The sequence below is a fragment of the Pleurodeles waltl genome, unplaced genomic scaffold (assembly GCF_031143425.1).
Source record: "Pleurodeles waltl isolate 20211129_DDA unplaced genomic scaffold, aPleWal1.hap1.20221129 scaffold_86, whole genome shotgun sequence".
Classification (NCBI taxonomy): domain Eukaryota; kingdom Metazoa; phylum Chordata; class Amphibia; order Caudata; family Salamandridae; genus Pleurodeles; species Pleurodeles waltl.
Genome location: NW_027150400.1, coordinates 1216258 through 1237015, shown reverse-complemented (window position 1 = coordinate 1237015; position 20758 = coordinate 1216258). Strand labels below are relative to the sequence as shown.

General features: G+C 48.3%; 7 non-coding genes across 7 annotated transcripts; all 7 read right to left on the bottom strand.

Moving 5' to 3' along the window:
* Positions 1-207: 207 nt before the first annotated feature.
* Positions 208-279, bottom strand: TRNAE-CUC (transfer RNA glutamic acid (anticodon CUC)). The gene has a single exon. It is a non-coding gene; the product is annotated as a tRNA-Glu (tRNA).
* Positions 280-3394: 3115 nt separating this feature from the next.
* Positions 3395-3466, bottom strand: TRNAE-CUC (transfer RNA glutamic acid (anticodon CUC)). Its single transcript has one exon. It is a non-coding gene; the product is annotated as a tRNA-Glu (tRNA).
* Positions 3467-6581: 3115 nt separating this feature from the next.
* Positions 6582-6653, bottom strand: TRNAE-CUC (transfer RNA glutamic acid (anticodon CUC)). Its single transcript has one exon. It is a non-coding gene; the product is annotated as a tRNA-Glu (tRNA).
* Positions 6654-9763: 3110 nt separating this feature from the next.
* Positions 9764-9835, bottom strand: TRNAE-CUC (transfer RNA glutamic acid (anticodon CUC)). Its single transcript has one exon. It is a non-coding gene; the product is annotated as a tRNA-Glu (tRNA).
* Positions 9836-12951: 3116 nt separating this feature from the next.
* On the bottom strand, positions 12952-13023 carry TRNAE-CUC (transfer RNA glutamic acid (anticodon CUC)). Its single transcript has one exon. It is a non-coding gene; the product is annotated as a tRNA-Glu (tRNA).
* A 3111-nt stretch (positions 13024-16134) lies between these two features.
* On the bottom strand, positions 16135-16206 carry TRNAE-CUC (transfer RNA glutamic acid (anticodon CUC)). The gene has a single exon. It is a non-coding gene; the product is annotated as a tRNA-Glu (tRNA).
* Positions 16207-19316: 3110 nt separating this feature from the next.
* Positions 19317-19388, bottom strand: TRNAE-CUC (transfer RNA glutamic acid (anticodon CUC)). Its single transcript has one exon. It is a non-coding gene; the product is annotated as a tRNA-Glu (tRNA).
* Positions 19389-20758: the final 1370 nt, after the last annotated feature.

The window sequence follows — 20758 nt, the reverse complement described above, 5'->3', positions numbered from 1 at the left end:
GCTTTCAGATGTTATTTGGAGTGAAAAAAAGAGCTGTGAGAAAGCTGTGTGATATTGTGAGAAAAGTCAATTAAAGAAGAACTAGTGGTAATGAAGCATTTGTAATTGAAAGGTTTCCTAATGTGTTTGAATCCATGAAAAGTGTAAAATGAAAGGTTTCCTATAAGAAATGTAAGTGTAGAAGTAAAAAGTGTAAGGAACTTCGCGTTCCCTGACCGGGAATCGAACTCGGGCCGCGGCGGTGAGAGCGCTGAATCCTAACCACTAGACCACCAGGGAGCAGGGACAGGTCGTCCACCACCACCCAATATAGAAACAAGAACTGGTCAGCAGGCTACTCAGGATCCCATTTCCTATTACAGGAAAATTAAAGCAGACATGCAAGGACACACCATTTTCAGGCACAGCATGAAGAAAGAAATTGACTGCACCTCAAATGCACTCACAACTCTTCACACTTTACAGCTCTCCAAGACCTAGCACACCCTCATAAGACATCCCATCCTTCAGCAGTAATAGCACTTACACACTTAACTAGCAGGAAAATTCAGAAGTACAATTAAAGGGACGATCAGTGCTTCTTCTCAGAGCCCCGATAGGAGGGCAGCTCTTAGCTTTCCCAGGTCAACGCAGGCATCTCCAGCTCTACATGTGCAGGCTTTTACTTAAGGTGCTGGGACCTGCACTCCTCTTTTACAATGCTGTGTATAGAACTACGAGTCCCACAATGCAGTGTAACACATGACCTGCTGTCGATAGTCATGGAAGAACCTCGGAACTAGAAAAGCTCTGATGAGATTAGTGGGTGGGCACGTCCGGGTCACTGCTTGTTTTCCTTTCTCAGTGTGTCTGTAAATTATACAACTTTACACTTTATCTAAAGATAAAAGGTTTCACCTTCCTATAAAACAATTCCTCCTTCAGAGTGTGCCCCAACATTTCATTTACTTAGTGTGAGAAAACAAAATAGCTTAAATGCATTTTTTTTATCATGCAGTACTTTCCTTTTTATCTCATGAAAAATCCTTGATTCCACCTTTCCTTTTTCAAGGAAGTAGGCAGGAAGTTTAAATGAAAAGGGAGAAATGGTTGTGAAAAAGAGTCTTAGGTCCAAATTGTGGGTGCTAGATTTTGAAAGGTACTTGATGGCATGAATAAATGTTTCGATTTGGAGGAGGTGTGTGGATGAAAGAAAAATGGGCGTACTCTGTAGTATGAGTGTGAGATTGTAAACGGTATTTGAAGTAAATATTGATTGCTGGTGCTCTGAAAATGTAGGTTTAAGCCTTTAAAAGAAGAGGCAGTTTCCCAGTTGAGGAATTGAACCCCAGTCTCCCAGGTCCCAGGCAGGGACACTCTCCACTATACTAAGTAGGAAGAGATATTTTTGTGCGTGCTGAGCAGCTCCTTCTTCTGTCCAACCCGCCCTCTCTGTGCCAAGCGTCTGAGTTTTTCCATTTCTCACTTCCTTCCCACCCACACGGGGGGGCAGAGCTGGCTTAAGGATGCTGCAACTGTTGCACTCGCACTGCTCGCTCACATGCACGGGGGCACCCACCTCAGGGGGGGGGGGGCGCTCTGCTTAGTCTCAACTTAACATTTAATACAACCTGCTGCAGAGTTCCTTCCCTTTACAGATTTCAGGCAACAATCAAAATGGCAACACAACTCTTCTCATTAATCTTCCTGCCAGAGAGAGCTCAGATTTTTGCCTGCTAGCAGCAGGGCCGGCTGTAGCCCTGGTGGCTGGAAGACAGTCTTTTTTGGCACCCCCCAACCCCCTTCACTCCATCACCACCTACTCGGATTCACTCACTGCCACCCGCCAAATGTGCCCCTCATCTATCCATAGCCCCTCTCACATAGATTAGATTTGTTTTAAAGAGCTGGATAGCTGCTTGACTATCCAGACAGCTGTCCACATTAGATATGGTTCTGTTCTTTGCGTCAGGCACATGAACCCTCTACGCTATTTTATATCTAGTCAAAGCTGCCTCTGGACAAAACCACCAACTCTCTCCCTAGCAGGAACGGTAATCACAAGAGGTATCTTGGCATTTTATTTGCTTTCTGTAGTTTGGACACACAAGGAACTTTCCAGCATGAGCTTTTAAATCGCAAGTTTCGTAAGTTATTGCTAAACACAGCGCCCCCCGAGGTCAGCAACTCCAATCCTGGTCAGCACCCGGTGCGGCCGCACTGCTCGCACCTCCCTAAACCCGGCCCTGAGTGGCAGTTTTGCATCGCCATGAAATTGTCATGCCGTTGAGGTCAGTGTGTGACGTGGCCAAGGCTATCCTATTTGAGGACTCCGGGAGAGACAGCTGCTCCCTTAATGAAGGAGTGGCCTTCTGACTGAAGTCACCTGAGGCAGGGGCCCACTGTCAGAGGCCTTATGGGGCAGGGACCCGCTGCAACTCCTGGCTTGCCCCATGCAACCCCTGGAGAACCCTAAATGACATCCATGTAAGTGCCTACTGTCGAGGTCAGCAAGGTCAGTGTGTGGCTCGGCCCAGGCTATCCTATCTGAGGTCTCCTGAAGGGACAGCTGCCACCTTAAAGAAGGAGTGGCGTTCTGACTGGCGCCAACTGAGGTAGGGGCCCGCTGTCAGAGGCCATATGGGGGAGGGGCCCGCTGCGACATCTGGCTTGCCCCTTGCGACCCCTGGTGACCCCTAGGTGACATCCATGCGAGCGCTTGCCGTGAAGGTTAGCGTGTGGCGCGGCCAAGGCTATCCTCCCCTGAGGCTCCTGAAGGGACAGCTGGCGCCTGAAGTAAGGAGTGGCCTTCTGACCGAAGTCACCTAAGGCAGGTGCCCGCCGTCAGAGGCCTTATGGGGCAGGGGCTAAAGGGACATTTTAAGTCCAGCCAGAAGGCAGAAGGTTTGGTCTGTGCTGTCCTGGGGCTGGACTTCCTCCTTAGTAGGGCTGCCACCTGGCTGTGTTTTTTGAACTACCTCGTCTGTACGTTTAATTCCAGGCTGGTAAAAATATTGAGAAAAGCTGTGAAATTCAGGTTCTAAGAAAGGAGGCAACCCCAATCTTATACACACTGCGCTGACACTTACAAAGGGTATTCCTGGTGCAGCAGGGAAATGTGCCCCCTGGAGACATCTTGCAGTCACTATGTGGACAAGCAAGAGCTCTGGAGCTCTGGAGCTCTCAGCTGATCACAGCAAGATGGAGTGCTTTCAGATGTTATTTGGAGTGAAAAAAAGAGCTGTGAGAAAGCTGTGTGATATTGTGAGAAAAGTCAATTAAAGAAGAACTAGTGGTAATGAAGCATTTGTAATTGAAAGGTTTCCTAATGTGTTTGAATCCATGAAAAGTGTAAAATGAAAGGTTTCCTATAAGAAATGTAAGTGTAGAAGTAAAAAGTGTAAGGAACTTCGCGTTCCCTGACCGGGAAGTGAACCCGGGCCGCGGCGGTGAGAGCGCCGAATCCTAACCACTAGACCACCAGGGAGCAGGCACAGGTTGTCCACCACCACCCAATATAGAAACAAGAACTGGTCAGCAGGCTACTCAGGATCCCATTTCCTATTACAGGAAAATTAAAGCAGACATGCAAGGACACACCATTTTCAGGCACAGCATGAAGAAAGAAATTGACTGCACCTCAAATGCACTCACAACTCTTCACACTTTACAGCTCTCCAAGACCTAGCACACGCTCATAAGACATCCCATCCTTCAGCAGTAATAGCACTTACACACTTAACTAGCAGGAAAATTCAGAAGTACAATTAAAGGGACGATCAGTGCTTCTTCTCAGAGCCCCGATAGGAGGGCAGCTCTTAGCTTTCCCAGGTCAACGCAGGCATCTCCAGCTCTACATGTGCAGGCTTTTACTTAAGGTGCTGGGACCTGCACTCCTCTTTTACAATGCTGTGTATAGAACTACGAGTCCCACAATGCAGTGTAACACATGACCTGCTGTCGATAGTCATGGAAGAACCTCGGAACTAGAAAAGCTCTGATGAGATTAGTGGGTGGGCACGTCCGGGTCACTGCTTGTTTTCCTTTCTCAGTGTGTCTGTAAATTATACAACTTTACACTTTATCTAAAGATAAAAGGTTTCAACTTCCTATAAAACAATTCCTCCTTCAGAGTGTGCCCCAACATTTCATTTACTTAGTGTGAGAAAACAAAATAGCTTAAATGCATTTTTTTTATCATGCAGTACTTTCCTTTTTATCTCATGAAAAATCCTTGATTCCACCTTTCCTTTTTCAAGGAAGTAGGCAGGAAGTTTAAATGAAAAGGGAGAAATGGTTGTGAAAAAGAGTCTTAGGTCCAAATTGTGGGTGCTAGATTTTGAAAGGTACTTGATGGCATGAATAAATGTTTCGATTTGGAGGAGGTGTGTGGATGAAAGAAAAATGGGCGTACTCTGTAGTATGAGTGTGAGATTGTAAACGGTATTTGAAGTAAATATTGATTGCTGGTGCTCTGAAAATGTAGGTTTAAGCCTTTAAAAGAAGAGGCAGTTTCCCAGTTGGGGAATTGAACCCCAGTCTCCCAGGTCCCAGGCAGGGCCACTCTCCACTATACTAAGTAGGAAGAGATATTTTTGTAAGTGCTGAGCAGCTCCTTCTTCTGTCCAACCCGCCCTCTCTGTGCCAAGCGTCTGAGTTTTTCCATTTCTCACTTCCTTCCCACCCACACGGGGGGGCAGAGCTGGCTTAAGGATGCTGCAACTGTTGCACTCGCACTGCTCGCTCACATGCACGGGGGCACCCACCTCAGGGGGGGGGGGGCGCTCTGCTTAGTCTCAACTTAACATTTAATGCAGCCTGCTGCAGAGTTCCTTCCCTTTACAGATTTCAGGCAACAATCAAAATGGCAACACAACTCTTCTCATTAATCTTCCTGCCAGAGAGAGCCCAGATTTTTGCCTGCTAGCAGCAGGGCCGGCTGTAGCCCTGGTGGCTGGAAGACAGTCTTTTTTGGCACCCCCCAACCCCCTTCACTCCATCACCACCTACTCGGATTCACTCACTGCCACCTGCCAAATGTGCCCCTCATCTATCCATAGCCCCTCTCACATAGATTAGATTTGTTTTAAAGAGCTGGATAGCTGCTTGACTATCCAGACAGCTCTCCACATTAGATATGGTTCTGTTCTTTGCGTCAGGCACATGAACCCTCTACGCTATTTTATATCTAGTCAAAGCTGCCTCTGGACAAAACCACCAACTCTCTCCCTAGCAGGAACGGTAATCACAAGAGGTATCTTGGCATTTTATTTGCTTTCTGTAGTTTGGACACCCAAGGAACTTTCCAGCATGAGCTTTTAAATCGCAAGTTTCGTAAGTTATTGCTAAACACAGCGCCCCCCGAGGTCAGCAACTCCAATCCTGGTCAGCACCCGGTGCGGCCGCACTGCTCGCACCTCCCTAAACCCGGCCCTGAGTGGCAGTTTTGCATCGCCATGAAATTGTCATGCCGTTGAGGTCAGTGTGTGATGTGGCCAAGGCTATCCTATTTGAGGACTCCGGGAGAGACAGCTGCTCCCTTAATGAAGGAGTGGCCTTCTGACTGAAGTCACCTGAGGCAGGGGCCCACTGTCAGAGGCCTTATGGGGCAGGGACCCGCTGCAACTCCTGGCTTGCCCCATGCAACCCCTGGAGAACCCTAAATGACATCCATGTAAGTGCCTACTGTCGAGGTCAGCAAGGTCAGTGTGTGGCTCGGCCCAGGCTATCCTATCTGAGGTCTCCTGAAGGGACAGCTGCCACCTTAAAGAAGGAGTGGCGTTCTGACTGGCGCCAACTGAGGTAGGGGCCCGCTGTCAGAGGCCATATGGGGGAGGGGCCCGCTGCGACATCTGGCTTGCCCCTTGCGACCCCTGGTGACCCCTAGGTGACATCCATGCGAGCGCTTGCCGTCAAGGTCAGCGTGTGGCACGGCCAAGGCTATCCTCCCCTGAGGCTCCTGAAGGGACAGCTGGCGCCTGAAGTAAGGAGTGGCCTTCTGACCGAAGTCACCTGAGGCAGGTGCCCGCCGTCAGAGGCCTTATGGGGCAGGGGCTAAAGGGACATTTTAAGTCCAGCCAGAAGGCAGAAGGTTTGGTCTGTGCTGTCCTGGGGCAGGACTTCCTCCTTAGTAGGGCTGCCACCTGGCTGTGTTTTTTGAACCACCTCGTCTGTACGTTTAATTCCAGGCTGGTAAAAATATTGAGAAAAGCTGTGAAATTCAGGTTCTAAGAAAGGAGGCAACCCCAATCTTATACACACTGCGCTGACACTTACAAAGGGTATTCCTGGTGCAGCAGGGAAATGTGCCCCCTGGAGACATCTTGCAGTCACTATGTGGACAAGCAAGAGCTCTGGAGCTCTGGAGCTCTCAGCTGATCACAGCAAGATGGAGTGCTTTCAGATGTTATTTGGAGTGAAAAAAAGAGCTGTGAGAAAGCTGTGTGATATTGTGAGAAAAGTCAATTAAAGAAGAACTAGTGGTAATGAAGCATTTGTAATTGAAAGGTTTCCTAATGTGTTTGAATCCATGAAAAGTGTAAAATGAAAGGTTTCCTATAAGAAATGTAAGTGTAGAAGTAAAAAGTGTAAGGAACTTCGCGTTCCCTGACCGGGAATCGAACCCAGGCCGCGGCGGTGAGAGCGCCGAATCCTAAACACTAGACCACCAGGGAGCAGGCACAGGTTGTCCACCACCACCCAATATAGAAACAAGAACTGGTCAGCAGGCTACTCAGGATCCCATTTCCTATTACAGGAAAATTAAAGCAGACATGCAAGGACACACCATTTTCAGGCACAGCATGAAGAAAGAAATTGACTGCACCTCAAATGCACTCACAACTCTTCACACTTTACAGCTCTCCAAGACCTAGCACACCCTCATAAGACATCCCATCCTTCAGCAGTAATAGCACTTACACACTTAACTAGCAGGAAAATTCAGAAGTACAATTAAAGGGACGATCAGTGCTTCTTCTCAGAGCCCCGATAGGAGGGCAGCTCTTAGCTTTCCCAGGTCAACGCAGGCATCTCCAGCTCTACATGTGCAGGCTTTTACTTAAGGTGCTGGGACCTGCACTCCTCTTTTACAATGCTGTGTATAGAACTACGAGTCCCACAATGCAGTGTAACACATGACCTGCTGTCGATAGTCATGGAAGAACCTCGGAACTAGAAAAGCTCTGATGAGATTAGTGGGTGGGCACATCCGGGTCACTGCTTGTTTTCCTTTCTCAGTGTGTCTGTAAATTATACAACTTTACACTTTATCTAAAGGTAAAAGGTTTCACCTTCCTATAAAACAATTCCTCCTTCAGAGTGTGCCCCAACATTTCATTTACTTAGTGTGAGAAAACAAAATAGCTTAAATGCATTTTTTTTATCATGCAGTACTTTCCTTTTTATCTCATGAAAAATCCTTGATTCCACCTTTCCTTTTTCAAGGAAGTAGGCAGGAAGTTTAAATGAAAAGGGAGAAATGGTTGTAAAAAAGAGTCTTAGGTCCAAATTGTGGGTGCTAGATTTTGAAAGGTACTTGATGGCATGAATAAATGTTTCGATTTGGAGGAGGTGTGTGGATGAAAGAAAAATGGGCGTACTCTGTAGTATGAGTGTGAGATTGTAAACGGTATTTGAAGTAAATATTGATTGCTGGTGCTCTGAAAATGTAGGTTTAAGCCTTTAAAAGAAGAGGCAGTTTCCCAGTTGGGGAATTGAACCCCAGTCTCCCAGGTCCCAGGCAGGGCCACTCTCCACTATACTAAGTAGGAAGAGATATTTTTGTGCGTGCTGAGCAGCTCCTTCTTCTGTCCAACCCGCCCTCTCTGTGCCAAGCGTCTGAGTTTTTCCATTTCTCTCTTCCTTCCCACCCACACGGGGGGGCAGAGCTGGCTTAAGGATGCTGCAACTGTTGCACTCGCACTGCTCGCTCACATGCACGGGGGCACCCACCTCAGGGGGGGGGGGCTCTGCTTAGTCTCAACTTAACATTTAATACAACCTGCTGCAGAGTTCCTTCCCTTTACAGATTTCAGGCAACAATCAAAATGGCAACACAACTCTTCTCATTAATCTTCCTGCCAGAGAGAGCTCAGATTTTTGCCTGCTAGCAGCAGGGCCGGCTGTAGCCCTGGTGGCTGGAAGACAGTCTTTTTTGGCACCCCCAACCCCCTTCACTCCATCACCACCTACTCGGATTCACTCACTGCCACCCGCCAAATGTGCCCCTCATCTATCCATAGCCCTCTCACATAGATTAGATTTGTTTTAAAGAGCTGGATAGCTGCTTGACTATCCAGACAGCTCTCCACATTAGATATGGTTCTGTTCTTTGCGTCAGGCACATGAACCCTCTACGCTATTTTATATCTAGTCAAAGCTGCCTCTGGACAAAACCACCAACTCTCTCCCTAGCAGGAACGGTAATCACAAGAGGTATCTTGGCATTTTATTTGCTTTCTGTAGTTTGGACACACAAGGAACTTTCCAGCATGAGCTTTTAAATCGCAAGTTTCGTAAGTTATTGCTAAACACAGCGCCCCCCGAGGTCAGCAACTCCAATCCTGGTCAGCACCCGGTGCGGCCGCACTGCTCGCACCTCCCTAAACCCGGCCCTGAGTGGCAGTTTTGCATCGCCATGAAATTGTCATGCCGTTGAGGTCAGTGTGTGACGTGGCCAAGGCTATCCTATTTGAGGACTCCGGGAGAGACAGCTGCTCCCTTAATGAAGGAGAGGCCTTCTGACTGAAGTCACCTGAGGCAGGGGCCCACTGTCAGAGGCCTTATGGGGCAGGGACCCGCTGCAACTCCTGGCTTGCCCCATGCAACCCCTGGAGAACCCTAAATGACATCCATGTAAGTGCCTACTGTCGAGGTCAGCAAGGTCAGTGTGTGGCTCGGCCCAGGCTATCCTATCTGAGGTCTCCTGAAGTGACAGCTGCCACCTTAAAGAAGGAGTGGCGTTCTGACTGGCGCCAACTGAGGTAGGGGCCCGCTGTCAGAGGCCATATGGGGGAGGGGCCCGCTGCGACATCTGGCTTGCCCCTTGCGACCCCTGGTGACCCCTAGGTGACATCCATGCGAGCGCTTGCCGTCAAGGTCAGCGTGTGGCGCGGCCAAGGCTATCCTCCCCTGAGGCTCCTGAAGGGACAGCTGGCGCCTGAAGTAAGGAGTGGCCTTCTGACCGAAGTCACCTGAGGCAGGTGCCCGCCGTCAGAGGCCTTATGGGGCAGGGGCTGAAGGGACATTTTAAGTCCAGCCAGAAGGCAGAAGGTTTGGTCTGTGCTGTCCTGGGGCAGGACTTCCTCCTTAGTAGGGCTGCCACCTGGCTGTGTTTTTTGAACTACCTCGTCTGTATGTTTAATTCCAGGCTGGTAAAAATATTGAGAAAAGCTGTGAAATTCAGGTTCTAAGAAAGGAGGCAACCCCAATCTTATACACACTGCGCTGACACTTACAAAGGGTATTCCTGGTGCAGCAGGGAAATGTGCCCCCTGGAGACATCTTGCAGTCACTATGTGGACAAGCAAGAGCTCTGGAGCTCTGGAGCTCTCAGCTGATCACAGCAAGATGGAGTGCTTTCAGATGTTATTTGGAGTGAAAAAAAGAGCTGTGAGAAAGCTGTGTGATATTGTGAGAAAAGTCAATTAAAGAAGAACTAGTGGTAATGAAGCATTTGTAATTGAAAGGTTTCCTAATGTGTTTGAATCCATGAAAAGTGTAAAATGAAAGGTTTCCTATAAGAAATGTAAGTGTAGAAGTAAAAAGTGTAAGGAACTGCACGTTCCCTGACCGGGAATCGAACCCGGGCCGCGGCAGTGAGAGCGCTGAATCCTAACCACTAGACCACCAGGGAGCAGGCACAGGTCGTCCACCACCACCCAATATAGAAACAAGAACTGGTCAGCAGGCTACTCAGGATCCCATTTCCTATTACAGGAAAATTAAAGCAGACATGCAAGGACACACCATTTTCAGGCACAGCATGAAGAAAGAAATTGACTGCACCTCAAATGCACTCACAACTCTTCACACTTTACAGCTCTCCAAGACCTAGCACACCCTCATAAGACATCCCATCCTTCAGCAGTAATAGCACTTACACACTTAACTAGCAGGAAAATTCAGAAGTACAATTAAAGGGACAATCAGTGCTTCTTCTCAGAGCCCCGATAGGAGGGCAGCTCTTAGCTTTCCAAGGTCAACGCAGGCATCTCCAGCTCTACATGTGCAGGCTTTTACTTAAGGTGCTGGGACCTTCACTCCTCTTTTACAATGCTGTGTATAGAACTACGAGTCCCACAATGCAGTGTAACACATGACCTGCTGTCGATAGTCATGGAAGAACCTCGGAACTAGAAAAGCTCTGATGAGATTAGTGGGTGGGCACGTCCGGGTCACTGCTTGTTTTCCTTTCTCAGTGTGTCTGTAAATTATACAACTTTACACTTTAACTAAAGATAAAAGGTTTCACCTTCCTATAAAACAATTCCTCCTTCAGAGTGTGCCCCAACATTTCATTTACTTAGTGTGAGAAAACAAAATAGCTTAAATGCATTTTTTTTATCATGCAGTACTTTCCTTTTTATCTCATGAAAAATCCTTGATTCCACCTTTCCTTTTTCAAGGAAGTAGGCACGAAGTTTAAATGAAAAGGGAGAAATGGTTGTGAAAAAGAGTCTTAGGTCCAAATTGTGGGTGCTAGATTTTGAAAGGTACTTGATGGCATGAATAAATGTTTCGATTTGGAGGAGGTGTGTGGATGAAAGAAAAATGGGCGTACTCTGTAGTATGAGTGTGAGATTGTAAACGGTATTTGAAGTAAATATTGATTGCTGGTGCTCTGAAAATGTAGGTTTAAGCCTTTAAAAGAAGAGGCAGTTTCCAAGTGGGGGAATTGAACCCCAGTCTCCCAGGTCCCAGGCAGGGACACTCTCCACTATACTAAGTAGGAAGAGATATTTTTGTGTGTGCTGAGCAGTTCCTTCTTCTGTCCAACCCGCCCTCTCTGTGCCAAGCGTCTGAGTTTTTCCATTTCTCACTTCCTTCCCACCCACACGGGGGGGCAGAGCTAGCTTAAGGATGCTGCAACTGTTGCACTCGCACTGCTCGCTCACATGCACGGGGGCACCCACCTCAGGGGGGGGGGGGGCGCTCTGCTTAGTCTCAACTTAACATTTAATACAACCTGCTGCAGAGTTCCTTCCCTTTACAGATTTCAGGCAACAATCAAAATGGCAACACAACTCTTCTCATTAATCTTCCTGCCAGAGAGAGCCCAGATTTTTGCCTGCTAGCAGCAGGGCCGGCTGTAGCCCTGGTGGCTGGAAGACAGTCTTTTTTGGCACCCCCCAACCCCCTTCACTCCATCACCACCTACTCGGATTCACTCACTGCCACCCGCCAAATGTGCCCCTCATCTATCCATAGCCCCTCTCACATAGATTAGATTTGTTTTAAAGAGCTGGATAGCTGCTTGACTATCCAGACAGCTCTCCACATTAGATATGGTTCTGTTCTTTGCGTCAGGCACATGAACCCTCTACGCTATTTTATATCTAGTCAAAGCTGCCTCTGGACAAAACCACCAACTCTCTCCCTAGCAGGAACGGTAATCACAAGAGGTATCTTGGCATTTTATTTGCTTTCTGTAGTTTGGACACACAAGGAACTTTCCAGCATGAGCTTTTAAATCGCAAGTTTCGTAAGTTATTGCTAAACACAGCGCCCCCCGAGGTCAGCAACTCCAATCCTGGTCAGCACCCGGTGCGGCCGCACTGCTCGCACCTCCCTAAACCCGGCCCTGAGTGGCAGTTTTGCATCGCCATGAAATTGTCATGCCGTTGAGGTCAGTGTGTGACGTGGCCAAGGCTATCCTATTTGAGGACTCCGGGAGAGACAGCTGCTCCCTTAATGATGGAGTGGCCTTCTGACTGAAGTCACCTGAGGCAGGGGCCCACTGTCAGAGGCCTTATGGGGCAGGGACCCGCTGCAACTCCTGGCTTGCCCCATGCAACCCCTGGAGAACCCTAAATGACATCCATGTAAGTGCCTACTGTCGAGGTCAGCAAGGTCAGTGTGTGGCTCGGCCCAGGCTATCCTATCTGAGGTCTCCTGAAGTGACAGCTGCCACCTTAAAGAAGGAGTGGCGTTCTGACTGGCGCCAACTGAGGTAGGGGCCCGCTGTCAGAGGCCATATGGGGGAGGGGCCCGCTGCGACATCTGGCTTGCCCCTTGCGACCCCTGGTGACCCCTAGGTGACATCCATGCGAGCGCTTGCCGTCAAGGTCAGCGTGTGGCGCGGCCAAGGCTATCCTCCCCTGAGGCTCCTGAAGGGACAGCTGGCGCCTGAAGTAAGGAGTGGCCTTCTGACCGAAGTCACCTGAGGCAGGTGCCCGCCGTCAGAGGCCTTATGGGGCAGGGGCTAAAGGGACATTTTAAGTCCAGCCAGAAGGCAGAAGGTTTGGTCTGTGCTGTCCTGGGGCAGGACTTCCTCCTTAGTAGGGCTGCCACCTGGCTGTGTTTTTTGAACTACCTCGTCTGTACGTTTAATTCCAGGCTGGTAAAAATATTGAGAAAAGCTGTGAAATTCAGGTTCTAAGAAAGGAGGCAACCCCAATCTTATACACACTGCGCTGACACTTACAAAGGGTATTCCTGGTGCAGCAGGGAAATGTGCCCCCTGGAGACATCTTGCAGTCACTATGTGGACAAGCAAGAGCTCTGGAGCTCTGGAGCTCTCAGCTGATCACAGCAAGATGGAGTGCTTTCAGATGTTATTTGGAGTGAAAAAAAGAGCTGTGAGAAAGCTGTGTGATATTGTGAGAAAAGTCAATTAAAGAAGAACTAGTGGTAATGAAGCATTTGTAATTGAAAGGTTTCCTAATGTGTTTGAATCCATGAAAAGTGTAAAATGAAAGGTTTCCTATAAGAAATGTAAGTGTAGAAGTAAAAAGTGTAAGGAACTGCGCGTTCCCTGACCGGGAATCGAACCCGGGCCGCGGCGGTGAGAGCGCTGAATCCTAACCACTAGACCACCAGGGAGCAGGCACAGGTCGTCCACCACCACCCAATATAGAAACAAGAACTGGTCAGCAGGCTACTCAGGATCCCATTTCCTATTACAGGAAAATTAAAGCAGACATGCAAGGACACACCATTTTCAGGCACAGCATGAAGAAAGAAATTGACTGCACCTCAAATGCACTCACAACTCTTCACACTTTACAGCTCTCCAAGACCTAGCACACCCTCATAAGACATCCCATCCTTCAGCAGTAATAGCACTTACACACTTAACTAGCAGGAAAATTCAGAAGTACAATTAAAGGGACGATCAGTGCTTCTTCTCAGAGCCCCGATAGGAGGGCAGCTCTTAGCTTTCCCAGGTCAACGCAGGCATCTCCAGCTCTACATGTGCAGGCTTTTACTTAAGGTGCTGGGACCTGCACTCCTCTTTTACAATGCTGTGTATAGAACTACGAGTCCCACAATGCAGTGTAACACATGACCTGCTGTCGATAGTCATGGAAGAACCTCGGAACTAGAAAAGCTCTGATGAGATTAGTGGGTGGGCACGTCCGGGTCACTGCTTGTTTTCCTTTCTCAGTGTGTCTGTAAATTATACAACTTTACACTTTATCTAAAGATAAAAGGTTTCACCTTCCTATAAAACAATTCCTCCTTCAGAGTGTGCCCCAACATTTCATTTACTTAGTGTGAGAAAACAAAATAGCTTAAATGCATTTTTTTTATCATGCAGTACTTTCCTTTTTATCTCATGAAAAATCCTTGATTCCACCTTTCCTTTTTCAAGGAAGTAGGCACGAAGTTTAAATGAAAAGGGAGAAATGGTTGTGAAAAAGAGTCTTAGGTCCAAATTGTGGGTGCTAGATTTTGAAAGGTACTTGATGGCATGAATAAATGTTTCGATTTGGAGGAGGTGTGTGGATGAAAGAAAAATGGGCGTACTCTGTAGTATGAGTGTGAGATTGTAAACGGTATTTGAAGTAAATATTGATTGCTGGTGCTCTGAAAATGTAGGTTTAAGCCTTTAAAAGAAGAGGCAGTTTCCCAGTTGGGGAATTGAACCCCAGTCTCCCAGGTCCCAGGCAGGGACACTCTCCACTATACTAAGTAGGAAGAGATATTTTTGTGCGTGCTGAGCAGCTCCTTCTTCTGTCCAACCCGCCCTCTCTGTGCCAAGCGTCTGATTTTTTCCATTTCTCTCTTCCTTCCCACCCACACGGGGGGGCAGAGCTGGCTTAAGGATGCTGCAACTGTTGCACTCGCACTGCTCGCTCACATGCACGGGGGCACCCACCTCAGGGGGGGGGGGCTCTGCTTAGTCTCAACTTAACATTTAATACAACCTGCTGCAGAGTTCCTTCCCTTTACAGATTTCAGGCAACAATCAAAATGGCAACACAACTCTTCTCATTAATCTTCCTGCCAGAGAGAGCTCAGATTTTTGCCTGCTAGCAGCAGGGCCGGCTGTAGCCCTGGTGGCTGGAAGACAGTCTTTTTTGGCACCCCCAACCCCCTTCACTCCATCACCACCTACTCGGATTCACTCACTGCCACCCGCCAAATGTGCCCCTCATCTATCCATAGCCCCTCTCACATAGATTAGATTTGTTTTAAAGAGCTGGATAGCTGCTTGACTATCCAGACAGCTGTCCACATTAGATATGGTTCTGTTCTTTGCGTTAGGCACATGAACCCTCTACGCTATTTTATATCTAGTCAAAGCTGCCTCTGGACAAAACCACCAACTCTCTCCCTAGCAGGAACGGTAATCACAAGAGGTATCTTGGCATTTTATTTGCTTTCTGTAGTTTGGACACACAAGGAACTTTCCAGCATGAGCTTTTAAATCGCAAGTTTCGTAAGTTATTGCTAAACACAGCGCCCCCCGAGGTCAGCAACTCCAATCCTGGTCAGCACCCGGTGCGGCCGCACTGCTCGCACCTCCCTAAACCCGGCCCTGAGTGGCAGTTTTGCATCGCCATGAAATTGTCATGCCGTTGAGGTCAGTGTGTGACGTGGCCAAGGCTATCCTATTTGAGGACTCCGGGAGAGACAGCTGCTCCCTTAATGAAGGAGTGGCCTTCTGACTGAAGTCACCTGAGGCAGGGGCCCACTGTCAGAGGCCTTATGGGGCAGGGACCCGCTGCAACTCCTGGCTTGTCCCATGCAACCCCTGGAGAACCCTAAATGACATCCATGTAAGTGCCTACTGTCGAGGTCAGCAAGGTCAGTGTGTGGCTCGGCCCAGGCTATCCTATCTGAGGTCTCCTGAAGGGACAGCTGCCACCTTAAAGAAGGAGTGGCGTTCTGACTGGCGCCAACTGAGGTAGGGGCCCGCTGTCAGAGGCCATATGGGGGAGGGGCCCGCTGCGACATCTGGCTTGCCCCTTGCGACCCCTGGTGACCCCTAGGTGACATCCATGCGAGCGCTTGCCGTCAAGGTTAGCGTGTGGCGCGGCCAAGGCTATCCTCCCCTGAGGCTCCTGAAGGGACAGCTGGCGCCTGAAGTAAGGAGTGGCCTTCTGACCGAAGTCACCTGAGGCAGGTGCCCGCCGTCAGAGGCCTTATGGGGCAGGGGCTAAAGGGACATTTTAAGTCCAGCCAGAAGGCAGAAGGTTTGGTCTGTGCTGTCCTGGGGCAGGACTTCCTCCTTAGTAGGGCTGCCACCTGGCTGTGTTTTTTGAACTACCTCGTCTGTACGTTTAATTCCAGGCTGGTAAAAATATTGAGAAAAGCTGTGAAATTCAGGTTCTAAGAAAGGAGGCAACCCCAATCTTATACACACTGCGCTGACACTTACAAAGGGTATTCCTGGTGCAGCAGGGAAATGTGCCCCCTGGAGACATCTTGCAGTCACTATGTGGACAAGCAAGAGCTCTGGAGCTCTGGAGCTCTCAGCTGATCACAGCAAGATGGAGTGCTTTCAGATGTTATTTGGAGTGAAAAAAAGAGCTGTGAGAAAGCTGTGTGATATTGTGAGAAAAGTCAATTAAAGAAGAACTAGTGGTAATGAAGCATTTGTAATTGAAAGGTTTCCTAATGTGTTTGAATCCATGAAAAGTGTAAAATGAAAGGTTTCCTATAAGAAATGTAAGTGTAGAAGTAAAAAGTGTAAGGAACTGCGCGTTCCCTGACCGGGAATCGAACCCGGGCCGCGGCGGTGAGAGCGCCGAACCCTAACCACTAGACCACCAGGGAGCAGGCACAGGTCGTCCACCACCACCCAATATAGAAACAAGAACTGGTCAGCAGGCTACTCAGGATCCCATTTCCTATTACAGGAAAATTAAAGCAGACATGCAAGGACACACCATTTTCAGGCACAGCATGAAGAAAGAAATTGACTGCACCTCAAATGCACTCACAACTCTTCACACTTTACAGCTCTCCAAGACCTAGCACACCCTCATAAGACATCCCATCCTTCAGCAGTAATAGCACTTACACACTTAACTAGCAGGAAAATTCAGAAGTACAATTAAAGGGACGATCAGTGCTTCTTCTCAGAGCCCCGATAGGAGGGCAGCTCTTAGCTTTCCCAGGTCAACGCAGGCATCTCCAGCTCTACATGTGCAGGCTTTTACTTAAGGTGCTGGGACCTGCACTCCTCTTTTACAATGCTGTGTATAGAACTACGAGTCCCACAATGCAGTGTAACACATGACCTGCTGTCGATAGTCATGGAAGAACCTCTGAACTAGAAAAGCTCTGATGAGATTAGTGGGTGGGCACGTCCGGGTCACTGCTTGTTTTCCTTTCTCAGTGTGTCTGTAAATTATACAACTTTACACTTTATCTAAAGATAAAAGGTTTCACCTTCCTATAAAACAATTCCTCCTTCAGAGTGTGCCCCAACATTTCATTTACTTAGTGTGAGAAAACAAAATAGCTTAAATGCATTTTTTTTATCATGCAGTACTTTCCTTTTTATCTCATGAAAAATCCTTGATTCCACCTTTCCTTTTTCAAGGAAGTAGGCACGAAGTTTAAATGAAAAGGGAGAAATGGTTGTGAAATAGAGTCTTAGGTCCAAATTGTGGGTGCTACATTTTGAAAGGTACTTGATGGCATGAATAAATGTTTCGATTTGGAGGAGGTGTGTGGATGAAAGAAAAATGGGCGTACTCTGTAGTATGAGTGTGAGATTGTAAACGGTATTTGAAGTAAATATTGATTGCTGGTGCTCTGAAAATGTAGGTTTAAGCCTTTAAAAGAAGAGGCAGTTTCCAAGTGGGGGAATTGAACCCCAGTCTCCCAGGCAGGGACACTCTCCACTATACTAAGTAGGAAGAGATATTTTTGTGTGTGCTGAGCAGCTCCTTCTTCTGTCCAACCCGCCCTCTCTGTGCCAAGCGTCTGAGTTTTTCCATTTCTCACTTCCTTCCCACCCACACGGGGGGGCAGAGCTGGCTTAAGGATGCTGCAACTGTTGCACTCGCACTGCTCGCTCACATGCACGGGGGCACCCACCTCAGGGGGGGGGGGGGGCGCTCTGCTTAGTCTCAACTTAACATTTAATACAACCTGCTGCAGAGTTCCTTCCCTTTACAGATTTCAGGCAACAATCAAAATGGCAACACAACTCTTCTCACTAATCTTCCTGCCAGAGAGAGCCCAGATTTTTGCCTGCTAGCAGCAGGGCCGGCTGTAGCCCTGGTGGCTGGAAGACAGTCTTTTTTGGCACCCCCCAACCCCCTTCACTCCATCACCACCTACTCGGATTCACTCACTGCCACCTGCCAAATGTGCCCCTCATCTATCCATAGCCCCTCTCACATAGATTAGATTTGTTTTAAAGAGCTGGATAGCTGCTTGACTATCCAGCCAGCTCTCCACATTAGATATGGTTCTGTTCTTTGCGTCAGGCACATGAACCCTCTACGCTATTTTATATCTAGTCAAAGCTGCCTCTGGACAAAACCACCAACTCTCTCCCTAGCAGGAACGGTAATCACAAGAGGTATCTTGGCATTTTATTTGCTTTCTGTAGTTTGGACACACAAGGAACTTTCCAGCATGAGCTTTTAAATCGCAAGTTTCGTAAGTTATTGCTAAACACAGCGCCCCCCGAGGTCAGCAACTCCAATCCTGGTCAGCACCCGGTGCGGCCGCACTGCTCGCACCTCCCTAAACCCGGCCCTGAGTGGCAGTTTTGCATCGCCATGAAATTGTCATGCCGTTGAGGTCAGTGTGTGACGTGGCCAAGGCTATCCTATTTGAGGACTCCGGAAGAGACAGCTGCTCCCTTAATGAAGGAGTGGCCTTCTGACTGAAGTCACCTGAGGCAGGGGCCCACTGTCAGAGGCCTTATGGGGCAGGGACCCGCTGCAACTCCTGGCTTGCCCCATGCAACCCCTGGAGAACCCTAAATGACATCCACGTAAGTGCCTACTGTCGAGGTCAGCAAGGTCAGTGTGTGGCTCGGCCCAGGCTATCCTATCTGAGGTCTCCTGAAGGGACAGCTGCCACCTTAAAGAAGGAGTGGCGTTCTGACTGGCGCCAACTGAGGTAGGGGCCCGCTGTCAGAGGCCATATGGGGGAGGGGCCCGCTGCGACATCTGGCTTGCCCCTTGCGACCCCTGGTGACCCCTAGGTGACATCCATGCGAGCGCTTGCCGTCAAGGTCAGCGTGTGGCACGGCCAAGGCTATCCTCCCCTGAGGCTCCTGAAGGGACAGCTGGCGCCTGAAGTAAGGAGTGGCCTTCTGACCGAAGTCACCTGAGGCAGGTGCCCGCCGTCAGAGGCCTTATGGGGCAGGGGCTAAAGGGACATTTTAAGTCCAGCCAGAAGGCAGAAGGTTTGGTCTGTGCTGTCCTGGGGCAGGACTTCCTCCTTAGTAGGGCTGCCACCTGGCTGTGTTTTTTGAACTACCTCGTCTGTACGTTTAATTCCAGGCTGGTAAAAATATTGAGAAAAGCTGTGAAATTCAGGTTCTAAGAAAGGAGGCAACCCCAATCTTATACACACTGCGCTGACACTTACAAAGGGTATTCCTGGTGCAGCAGGGAAATGTGCCCCCTGGAGACATCTTGCAGTCACTATGTGGACAAGCAAGAGCTCTGGAGCTCTGGAGCTCTCAGCTGATCACAGCAAGATGGAGTGCTTTCAGATGTTATTTGGAGTGAAAAAAAGAGCTGTGAGAAAGCTGTGTGATATTGTGAGAAAAGTCAATTAAAGAAGAACTAGTGGTAATGAAGCATTTGTAATTGAAAGGTTTCCTAATGTGTTTGAATCCATGAAAAGTGTAAAATGAAAGGTTTCCTATAAGAAATGTAAGTGTAGAAGTAAAAAGTGTAAGGAACTTCGCGTTCCCTGACCGGGAATCGAACTCGGGCCGCGGCGGTGAGAGCGCTGAATCCTAACCACTAGACCACCAGGGAGCAGGGACAGGTCGTCCACCACCACCCAATATAGAAACAAGAACTGGTCAGCAGGCTACTCAGGATCCCATTTCCTATTACAGGAAAATTAAAGCAGACATGCAAGGACACACCATTTTCAGGCACAGCATGAAGAAAGAAATTGACTGCACCTCAAATGCACTCACAACTCTTCACACTTTACAGCTCTCCAAGACCTAGCACACCCTCATAAGACATCCCATCCTTCAGCAGTAATAGCACTTACACACTTAACTAGCAGGAAAATTCAGAAGTACAATTAAAGGGACGATCAGTGCTTCTTCTCAGAGCCCCGATAGGAGGGCAGCTCTTAGCTTTCCCAGGTCAACGCAGGCATCTCCAGCTCTACATGTGCAGGCTTTTACTTAAGGTGCTGGGACCTGCACTCCTCTTTTACAATGCTGTGTATAGAACTACGAGTCCCACAATGCAGTGTAACACATGACCTGCTGTCGATAGTCATGGAAGAACCTCGGAACTAGAAAAGCTCTGATGAGATTAGTGGGTGGGCACGTCCGGGTCACTGCTTGTTTTCCTTTCTCAGTGAGTCTGTAAATTATACAACTTTACACTTTATCTAAAGATAAAAGGTTTCACCTTCCTATAAAACAATTCCTCCTTCAGAGTGTGCCCCAACATTTCATTTACTTAGTGTGAGAAAACAAAATAGCTTAAATGCATTTTTTTTATCATGCAGTACTTTCCTTTTTATCTCATGAAAAATCCTTGATTCCACCTTTCCTTTTTCAAGGAAGTAGGCAGGAAGTTTAAATGAAAAGGGAGAAATGGTTGTGAAAAAGAGTCTTAGGTCCAAATTGTGGGTGCTAGATTTTGAAAGGTACTTGATGGCATGAATAAATGTTTCGATTTGGAGGAGGTGTGTGGATGAAAGAAAAATGGGCGTACTCTGTAGTATGAGTGTGAGATTGTAAACGGTATTTGAAGTAAATATTGATTGCTGGTGCTCTGAAAATGTAGGTTTAAGCCTTTAAAAGAAGAGGCAGTTTCCCAGTTGATGAATTGAACCCCAGTCTCCCAGGTCCCAGGCAGGGACACTCTCCACTATACTAAGTAGGAAGAGATATTTTTGTGCGTGCTGAGCAGCTCCTTCTTCTGTCCAACCCGCCCTCTCTGTGCCAAGCGTCTGAGTTTTTCCATTTCTCACTTCCTTCCCACCCACACGGGGGGGCAGAGCTGGCTTAAGGATGCTGCAACTGTTGCACTCGCACTGCTCGCTCACATGCACGGGGGCACCCACCTCAGGGGGGGGGGGCGCTCTGCTTAGTCTCAACTTAACATTTAATACAACCTGCTGCAGAGTTCCTTCCCTTTACAGATTTCAGGCAACA